We start from the raw sequence: 8,700 nt of genomic DNA, 5'->3' as shown, positions 1-8,700 counted from the left end.
ACAGAGGATAGAGACCGGCTAGCTGCTCCCTGGGAGCACAGAGTGGCTTGAAGGAGTACTTGAGAGGTTTTTTTGGAGGAGGAAGGCAAGACAAGAAGAAGCCTGGTTTGGTAGTGATGGGTGTGGCCCCTCAGCTCTCCGCTCCCCACAGAAGCCCCAAGACGCTCCAGAGGCAGCCCCACCCTAACCCCAGTAGCCCTACACTGAGGGGAGCATCTAGGTGGGCCCCCTGCTGGTGCTCCGGGGTGGGGGCACTTTCCTCACTGCCACCCTTCTGGTATACACAGCTAGGGGCTAGGCCTCCCAAGGGGCTTCCCAAGAGGAGGTAGGGGACGGAGGGATGGAGAGACTGACAGAAGGAAAGAGGACATGAAGGAATCGAGGGAGAAAGAGCTGGACCTCAACGGGGTTCTTGGGCAAGGGGAGGCTGACATGAGGACCCCTAGGCCACCCCAGTGCCCCCCTTAGGTGGCTAGAGGTCAAGCGTGACCAGAGCTGTCTCCCAGCCCCCTGTCCTGGTGCTGGCTCTGATCTGTGACCCGGGGTGCCCGTGTGTGGGAAGCCAACCCCTGAGACCCCATAACCTTCTGCACCCTGGGCCACAGCACCAGGAAGGTTCACTCCTGGACCCGAGAGAGGCAGGCCTGGCCAGGGTGGGGTACAGACAGGAGCCTGGGTCTGGCTGCTTTCCTAGGGCAGGGATTTAGGGTGGTAGTTGGGCACTTCCGACCTGGCTTCCTTTTCAGAAAGGAGGGAGGCGGGAGTGTCAGACGTGTCTGAACTGCTACCGGTAGAGCAAGATGCCAGGACCAAGGACCCACGGGGAGGACACTGTGTCCTGGGAGAGCAGACCTCCCCTCTGCTAGGCCTTCGGATATCCCAACGCTCCCCACCCAACCACATCCTGGTCCATCGCCGCCACCCTGTCTTCGGTCCTGAGAGTCTTCTCAGCCTCTGGTTGGGTGGCTGCAGCAATGCAAGGAAGCCTCCCTTCAGTGTACGAGTGAGCTGGGAGACCTGTGAGCAGACCATGGGGACAGGTGTGTGTGCGGTGGGATCCTCTCCCAGGAGAGAGAAAGGAGAGAAGCAGGCCTCCCCTCCCACTTCTCACCCTCAGGACAAGAGCCAAATCCTTGCCCTGGCCCTGGCCCCGGCCCCGGCCCCGGCCCCGGCCCCGGCCCCATGAGCTGGGCTGGAGGGAGGAGCCCCAGCTGCTGGGAGCCCTGAGTTTTCATCCTTGCTTTTGGGCTGTGTCACCTGGGCAGGCTGCTTGCCCTCTCTGGGCCTGGCCCTGGTCTCCACCTCCACGGACCCACCTGGAGCTCCTTTCTGGGCCCCCACCGTCCACGAGCAGCCGTAGTGGCACAGTTCCAGGTTGCTCACTGTGAGAGCAGCAGGTCGAAACCAGCAGCTGCTCTGAGGGAGCAAGACGGGCTTTCTACTCCTGATGGGCTTTCTACTCCTGACGGGGAGTTACAGTTTCAGAAAACCACAGGGCTGTTTTACCCCGTCCTCTAGGGTCGCTATGATTTGAAATTGACTGTGTGTATTCGGGTTTTGTTATTGTTTAATTATCTGTGAGGCAAAGACCCCAGCCAGGAGGGAGGGTCTGGATAGAGCTGGCTCCAGACTGGGGCTCCGCGTGAGCAGGGCTGGGTTCCAGATTGAGGTACACTGGACTCCCTACTTCCTGTGGCCCCCTGCACCCCTCACCCAGGGGGGATGTAGGATGTGGTCCCTCTGTTCACACAGGAGGGAGGTGGGGCCTGCAGAGTGCCTGTGCTCTGCTCTGGGGCTAGGCCTTCAGGCCACACTAGAATATGAACTCCATGACAGTTGGGGGCTAGGACTGGAGGCCAGGGGATGGAGGCCTGGGGGCGGGAAAGTGGGAATTGGGGACGGGCAAGGGAGGGGTCAAAGGAGTCAAAGGAGAGTTGGGAGAATGCCCAGTGAGGGGCACGGGGCTCTCTGCTTGTCAGGGGGTCAGCTCCTTGAGCCACGGTCTATAGCCTCAAGCAGAGTCTGGAGCCAGCCCCTTCTGCACCCGCTGAGTGCCCTTGGGCCCATCCCTAGTCCCCCTGAGCCTCAGCGTGGCCCCCGCCAGCCACAGACGCTGTCATGTAGGCTCAAAGGGGCGACAAGAGCAGTGTGCATGGTGGGCAAGTGCTCAGCAGTGGGGGGTGTTACTGAATAGTGAGCAGCAGTGGGGACCCCTCCACAGCAGCACCCCGGCTGGCCAGGACCATGCCAGGCTTCCCACCATCCTTAGCCTCTGGAGCTGCTAACTGCAAAGTCTGCAGTTCAGAACCAACAGTTGATCCGAGAGAAAAAGACAAGGCTTTCTGCTTCCTTAAAGTCTTGGAAACCCACAGGGGCAATTCTCTTCTGCCCTATAGGGTCTCTATGAGTTGGACTTGACCTGATGGCTGGCAGTATGTTTGGGCTGATTGTGGTTTTAGCCTCGGGCACTTGGACAGGAGGGCCAGGGTCTGGGGCAGCCAGGCTCCCTCCTCTCCTCCCACCCAGCCACCAGGCCACACGGAAGTGAGCGCAGTTCTGAGGCATGGCCAGCGGGTGGCAGCAATCCACTGCTGTGGATGGACATGAGGCCTCCTGCCAGGGATCCGGCGTGGGGCAGGGCCACTCAGGAACTCAGGAGTGCCTGCGCTGGAGAAAGATGGGGCTGTCTGCGTCCACGAGGCTTGTGCCTTGGGGATGGGTAGCAATGATGGGGGTGTAACCGCCCAGCAGGGGGTTGAAAAAGAGAACTGTGGGTGAAGGGATACAGCAGACGGTATAAGGAAATAATAATAACATAATTTATTAAGGATTCACGGGGCGGGGGAGGGAGGGAACAAACAGGAGCGGATATCAGGGACTCAAGAAGAAAGATAATGTTTTGAAAATGATGATGGCAGCATCTGTACAACAGTTCCCCAATAAAATGATCAATAAAAAATAAAATACTTCATATTATTAAAAACACACACACACATACACCCCCACTCCCCAACCCCGCCCCCCCCCCCCGGGATACCTTGGAAACCCGAGGGAGCGGTTTTGCTCTTGTCCCGGGGAGCCTGGTGGCGTAATGGGTTATGTGTTGGGCTGCCGACCTGAACGTCAGCAGTTCGAAACCACTGGCTTCTCTGAGGGAGAATGATGAGGCTTTCTGCTCCTGTAGAGAGGTAGAGTCTCAGAAGCCCACAGGGGCCATTCTGCCCTGTGAGGTGGAATTGGCTGATGGAGTGAAGGAGGGAGGGGGGGAGGAGGGAATGGTGACTCGCTATAAGGTGGAACTGAGTTTGTGGCCGTGGACTTTTGATTCAGGCCTCTCTCGTAAAGGCCCTGTTACCCGATCCTCCCCCAGATGCGCCCCTCCCTTTCCATCAGCCCGCAGAGCTGGGTGTGCCTGGGAAGGAAGGTGCCCTGGGCAGGAAGTGAGCGAGGGCCTCTGGGACAAGAATGAACACCCAAGGAGGTGAGAGGTGGAACCCCTGGTCTCCCTCCTCCTTGGAGGCCCACCCACTGTGGAGGGTGGTCAAACGGGTCTGTTAGGGTTTTTACCTATCTCGTCCCAGGAATGGGGTGGGTGCTGCCCAGGGTTGGGTGCTGGGGCCCAGAGATGTGGCTCCAGACCCTCCTGGGTCTCCCAGCAAACCCTCAGATCACCCAGCAGTGATCTGGGCAGTTTTATCTTCCTGAGTATTGACGATTACGTTTGAAAAGGGACTCTTGTCCAGCCACATAAACCAGGGAGATAAGCGCTAATTGCTCCTGGTCCCCAATGCATTACCCTGTGGGGCTGGGACGGGGGCCAGGCACAGGGAGGGAGCATGCACATCCTGTGGGGCCATCAGACTCTCTCTCAGAGGGCGTGGCCACAGGCAGGGGCCAGCCATCTCATCCCCAGATGCCTGGGTCCCTGAGGCTCTCCATGTAGGACAGGGAGCCGTGTGTGTGTGTGTGTGTGTGTGTGTGTGTGTGTGTGTGTGTGCGTGCGCATGCATGGGCGCACCAGCTTTGAGCAGGTCAACCTGACAGGTGGAACGATGGCACCGCCCAGGCTCACCCTGAGGAGGCCAGGGGCGCTGTGTTCTGCCCCTGACAGGAATGGCGTGGGTCCAGAGAGGAGCACAGAGGTTCCAGAGGGGCAGGGAGGGGCCCCGTGGCATTGCCCGGGACTGGAGGGGCAGGGAGGAGACTTTGTACAGGGATTCAGTGCATGGAGATTCAGGACACGAGGGAGGCAAGACAGGTACCCCCCCTGCTCTTCATGGACCACAGGTCTGGCTGGGAAGCAGCTGCTAACGCATGCCTGCACTTGTGAAGGTGGGTTAGGTGGTGACGATGCCTTAGAGGACATGGCGTGGGCTGGAACACGTCGTGGTGGGGTGGGGAGCTTGTTCTCCTGTGAGGAGGTGGCAGCTGAGTTGAGGCTGCTGGGGTCAATCCAACATGCAGTTTCCTTATAGCCACTGTTGTTTGGATGCCGTGGGGGTCATGTGATAGGAAGCCAGCTCGCCTGGTGCTGGTGCATTGCAACCCCGTGACTTTGTGCGCAGCAGATACACCTGGCGAACAGGACTGAAGGTGGGTCCTCTCTCCCTGTCCCTTCTTGCTTGGCCCCAGTTTCTGTTGCTGCTGCTGCTGCTGGCGTTCAGCTTCACCGGTCCAAGGAGGGCCCGGTCATCCCCGTCAGACCACCGTGGACCTGGATTCTGTTCCGGGACCAGCTGTCCTCGGGGCTGCGTGGAAAGAGAGCTGAGCAGCAGACGGGTTTGAAAAAGAGCGCTTCCCCTCCCAGCTGGCGCACAGGGCCGGCCGCTACATGCACGGGTGGCCGGGGTAATTAATTTACACATTTCATCCTGCTTAAACTAATAAGCTTCTATATTGCCCTACTCTACACAGCCCCAGCCTCCACGCTGGGCTTGTTGGAGACAGAATCCACCCCGGGGAAGGCGTGTGATGTCCCTGCCACCGTGCGGTGGGCTCCGCCGAAGGCTTTGCTCTCTGTGTCCACACACCTGGGCTGCTTGTTCTAGGGGAGCCTCAGAGGCCACCCTCAGGCACCCGGATGCATCCCTCATCCCCATCTGAGGGAAAAGCCAGGCCTGGGTGTCTGTCCTCTCTGCCCTCCAGCTCCTCGTCCTAAAGCAGCAGGGCCTGGGCCAAAGCTAACAGGGAAAATGCAGACGGCCTCTGCTGAATGGTCAGGATCCCTGGGGTGCAGTTGATGTTGCAGTGGCTTCGGCATTGGGATGCTAGTCATATGGTTGGTGGTTCAAACCCCGTAGTTGCTCCTCGGGAGAAAAGTGAGGCGATCTGCTCCCATAAGAGATTCACAGTCTTAAAAACCAAAAGGGTCCATTCTACTCTGTCCACTAGGGTCAGCCTGGACTTGAAGGCAGTGGGCTTGATGCTGCGGTTGTCTGTGGAATGATTGAGAACCGTTTCCAGAGCGATGGTTAAGAAAGAGATCGGAGAGAAGACTCGTGGGTGTCATCCTCTGCTACGGGTGCTGTGAAAGGGGCCACCGCTGCCCCGGCCACGTATCTGCCTGTGTGGTCGCAGCTCTTCCGGACAGATGCACAGAGGTTGGCTGCTCTCATCACATAGCCCTTTGTGCTTCTCAGCATGGACCACATGCTCAAAGTGCACCAACTGTCCAAAGAAAAGTATACAAATCTAGTGTAAGCATGCTCTCTGGGCAGTGAACGTGTCCTCGGGGCCTCTTTGTGCCCAAGAGCAGGGCTAGATGAACACACACAGATGCCGTGGCTCGGCCCAGGCCACATGAGTCCGTGGCCGTCCGAGGCACTGCTCCCCTGGGTTCTCAGCAGCCGACTGCTCAGAGGCGATCGCCAGGCCTTTCTGCCGAGGCCCTTCTGAGTATCTATCCATTTCTGAACCTTTCATTGCAGCTTGGGCGAAAGTTTACAGAGCCAAGAAGTTTCCTATTTGGTAATTTACACCCATTTCTGTTTTATTACCCGTGTTCCATCCCCTTAATGCCACAGCCCTTTCCGCCCTCCCTCCCTGGGTTTTCCATTCTTGTTGGCATCCTGGCTGCTCCTTCCAGCCTTGTGGACTTGGGACCTTGTATGGTGGTGGGTACCGAGGAAGGCGCTCCCTCCTGGTGTCGCGGTGTCCCTGTCCACTGTTTGCATGGTGGTCTCGGGGAGGGGAGGATGCCTGAGACTAACGACCCAGGGGTCCCAGCAGTCTGGGTCCAACCAACAAGTCTGGCCTGTCTGATGATTTTGAATTCCATTCCCCAGAGCGGCCAGTCCTTCCCATCTCCGTCTAGGGGAGGGCAGGTTTGTGTGCCCCTTTAGTTCTTGGGACCGACTGTTTCCGTGAGTCTTTGAATTCCAACATGCATTCTTCTTTGCCTGTGATGGGAAGAGACCGGTTACTGCTCATCACGGCGGATCGAAACATCGCTGGGACCGCCTCATTCATTCACTGCCATCGAGTCCATTCCAGCTCAGAGTGACCCTACAGGGCAGAGTAGAACTGCCCCTGTGGGTCTCCAAGGCTGTCAATCTTTATGGGAGTAGAAAGGCTCATCATTTTCCTGTGGAGCAGCTGGTGGGTTTGAACAGCCGACCTTGGAATTAGCAAGCCCATTATGCCACTAGGACTCTTAAAGTTTTGCCTATTGACTTCTGCGTTCTCACGGCCCGAAGCTCTCAAGCCCAGGGACTCTAGGTATTTGGTTTTGGTTAAGAGATTTGCATAACTTTGGCCCGTGTGCTCTATTATGTGCCCGGATGTATTTGCAGCACATACAAGTATGTGTGTAGAAATATCCTCTGCCAAACCCATCATACTTGCTCCTGGGTGTACACCAGTCCCGATGGATGCATCTACCCACCCGCCCGCTCTTGTTCATGGTCACTGTCATGCGGGATGGTGGGTGCTGCAGCACAGTGCTGCTGTGGCAGTTTGCTCTCGGCGGGGTACCTCCCAGGCTCTGCCTTTGTCTGGCCCTGCGGTTCCCACCTCCCTGTTCCCATGCCTTGCCTTTCCCTTCACCTACGTTAGTACAGGCCTCCACCTCCAACTGACCTCACCGCCATCCAGGTGAGACTGACTCGCAGCCACTGTGGGGGTCAGGGTGGAACTGCCGCCGCGGGTGTGTGAGGTTATCAGTCTCGAGAGGAGTAGAAAGCCTTTGTCCCGCAGAGTGGCTTGTGGGTTCCAGCTGCTGGCTTTCAGGTGAGCCTCCCGCGGAGTAACCCCTGCCTGCTGCCCCTCCCTGCTTGACCACCTCTCTCCCCCTTCCTACCTCCGAAGCCCTCACAGAAGGTTCTTTCTTTGGATAAACCTTTTGATAATCGTGGTCGTGTGCTCCTTTGTCCTTTGTGATCGACTGATTTCACGCAGCGTAATGGCGTTCTTCTGTGTTGTGAAAGCGTTCACAGACTCCGCACTGCTCGTTAACATTTCATACAGTTTCACTGTGTGCGCGCCCCCCATTCTTCCCCTGATGGAACTGTAGGTTGTCACAAGGATTGGGGAGTTTTTTGGCTGAACAGTGCTGCAATGACCAGGATGTGCAGATATCTGTTTGTATGGTGGCTCTTATTTCTCTAGGTTATACAAGGAGGCTTCAACATGTATTCAGGAAAATTCCATTGTCTTTTAGCTCCAGCTGTCCACAGCCTTTTTCAAAACCTCCTCGTATTTATAGATCACCCTGTGTAGCATTGGTATCTTCATCATGGTAAGTCTTCTTATCTATATGCTATATAGTCTTCCATTCACGCCGACATCTTTCCTATGGGCGTTTCTATAGTGCTCACAGCTACAGTGGCTTGTGGTTTTCTTTGTATAAGCCTTTCACATCCTTCTTTTACTTTATTTCTAAGGATTTTAGCTTTTTGGTGGCTGTTGTATGGGATAATTGTTTTCATAATTTCCTTTTCTGAAACCTCATTGTTAAGGGGGAGAGATTGGCCTGATCTTTGATTGTTAATCTCTGCCACTTGGCTGAATCCTTTTACTAGTTCTGGTAGTTTTCTGTCGAGTCTCTGGGATTTCTTATATATAGAACGATATTATTTGAAAATCTGGATAGCTCTACTTCTTCCTTGCCAATTTGGATGCTTTTTATTTCCCTTTCTGACCTCATTGTGCTGGCTAGGACTTCCAGTACAAGGTTGTCTGACTTCCGTTCTCCAGGAGAATTCTCCCGGTGTCTCGCTGTTGAGAATAACATGAAAGCACCAGTCCTTTGGCGAGCGGTCAGCAGGTAAAGCCAGGCCGCTGCCACTTCCTTCAAAGGGCTGCCCTCTGAAGGAGGAGGGAGAAGCCTGAGTGCTTGGTTGTAATATTCAGTGGTGAGTGAAGTGGTGGTGGAAGCCCAAGACCTCACAGAGGGAGGAGCTAAATTCAAGTGAAGGGAGGGCCTGGGAAAGTAGTCAGAGAAGCAGGAGTCTCCAAAGAAGGGATCAAAGGGAGGTTTATTAACACCCTGCGGTATGCAGAAGACATCACCTTGCTTGCTGAGAGAGAGGAGGACTCGAAGCACTTGCCGATGAAGATCAAGGACGGCAGGCTTCAGTGTGGGTTACAACTCACTGTCAAGACCTAAATCCTCACAACTGGACCCATAGGTAACATCATGATAAATGGAGAAAAGGTTGAAGTTGTCAAGGATTTCATCTTGCTTGGATCCACCATCACTGC

This window comes from Tenrec ecaudatus, chromosome 4, assembly GCF_050624435.1.
Source record: "Tenrec ecaudatus isolate mTenEca1 chromosome 4, mTenEca1.hap1, whole genome shotgun sequence".
Lineage (NCBI taxonomy): Eukaryota > Metazoa > Chordata > Mammalia > Afrosoricida > Tenrecidae > Tenrec > Tenrec ecaudatus.
The sequence above is the reverse complement of the archived record's forward strand: the minus strand, read 5'-3'. Positions refer to the sequence as shown.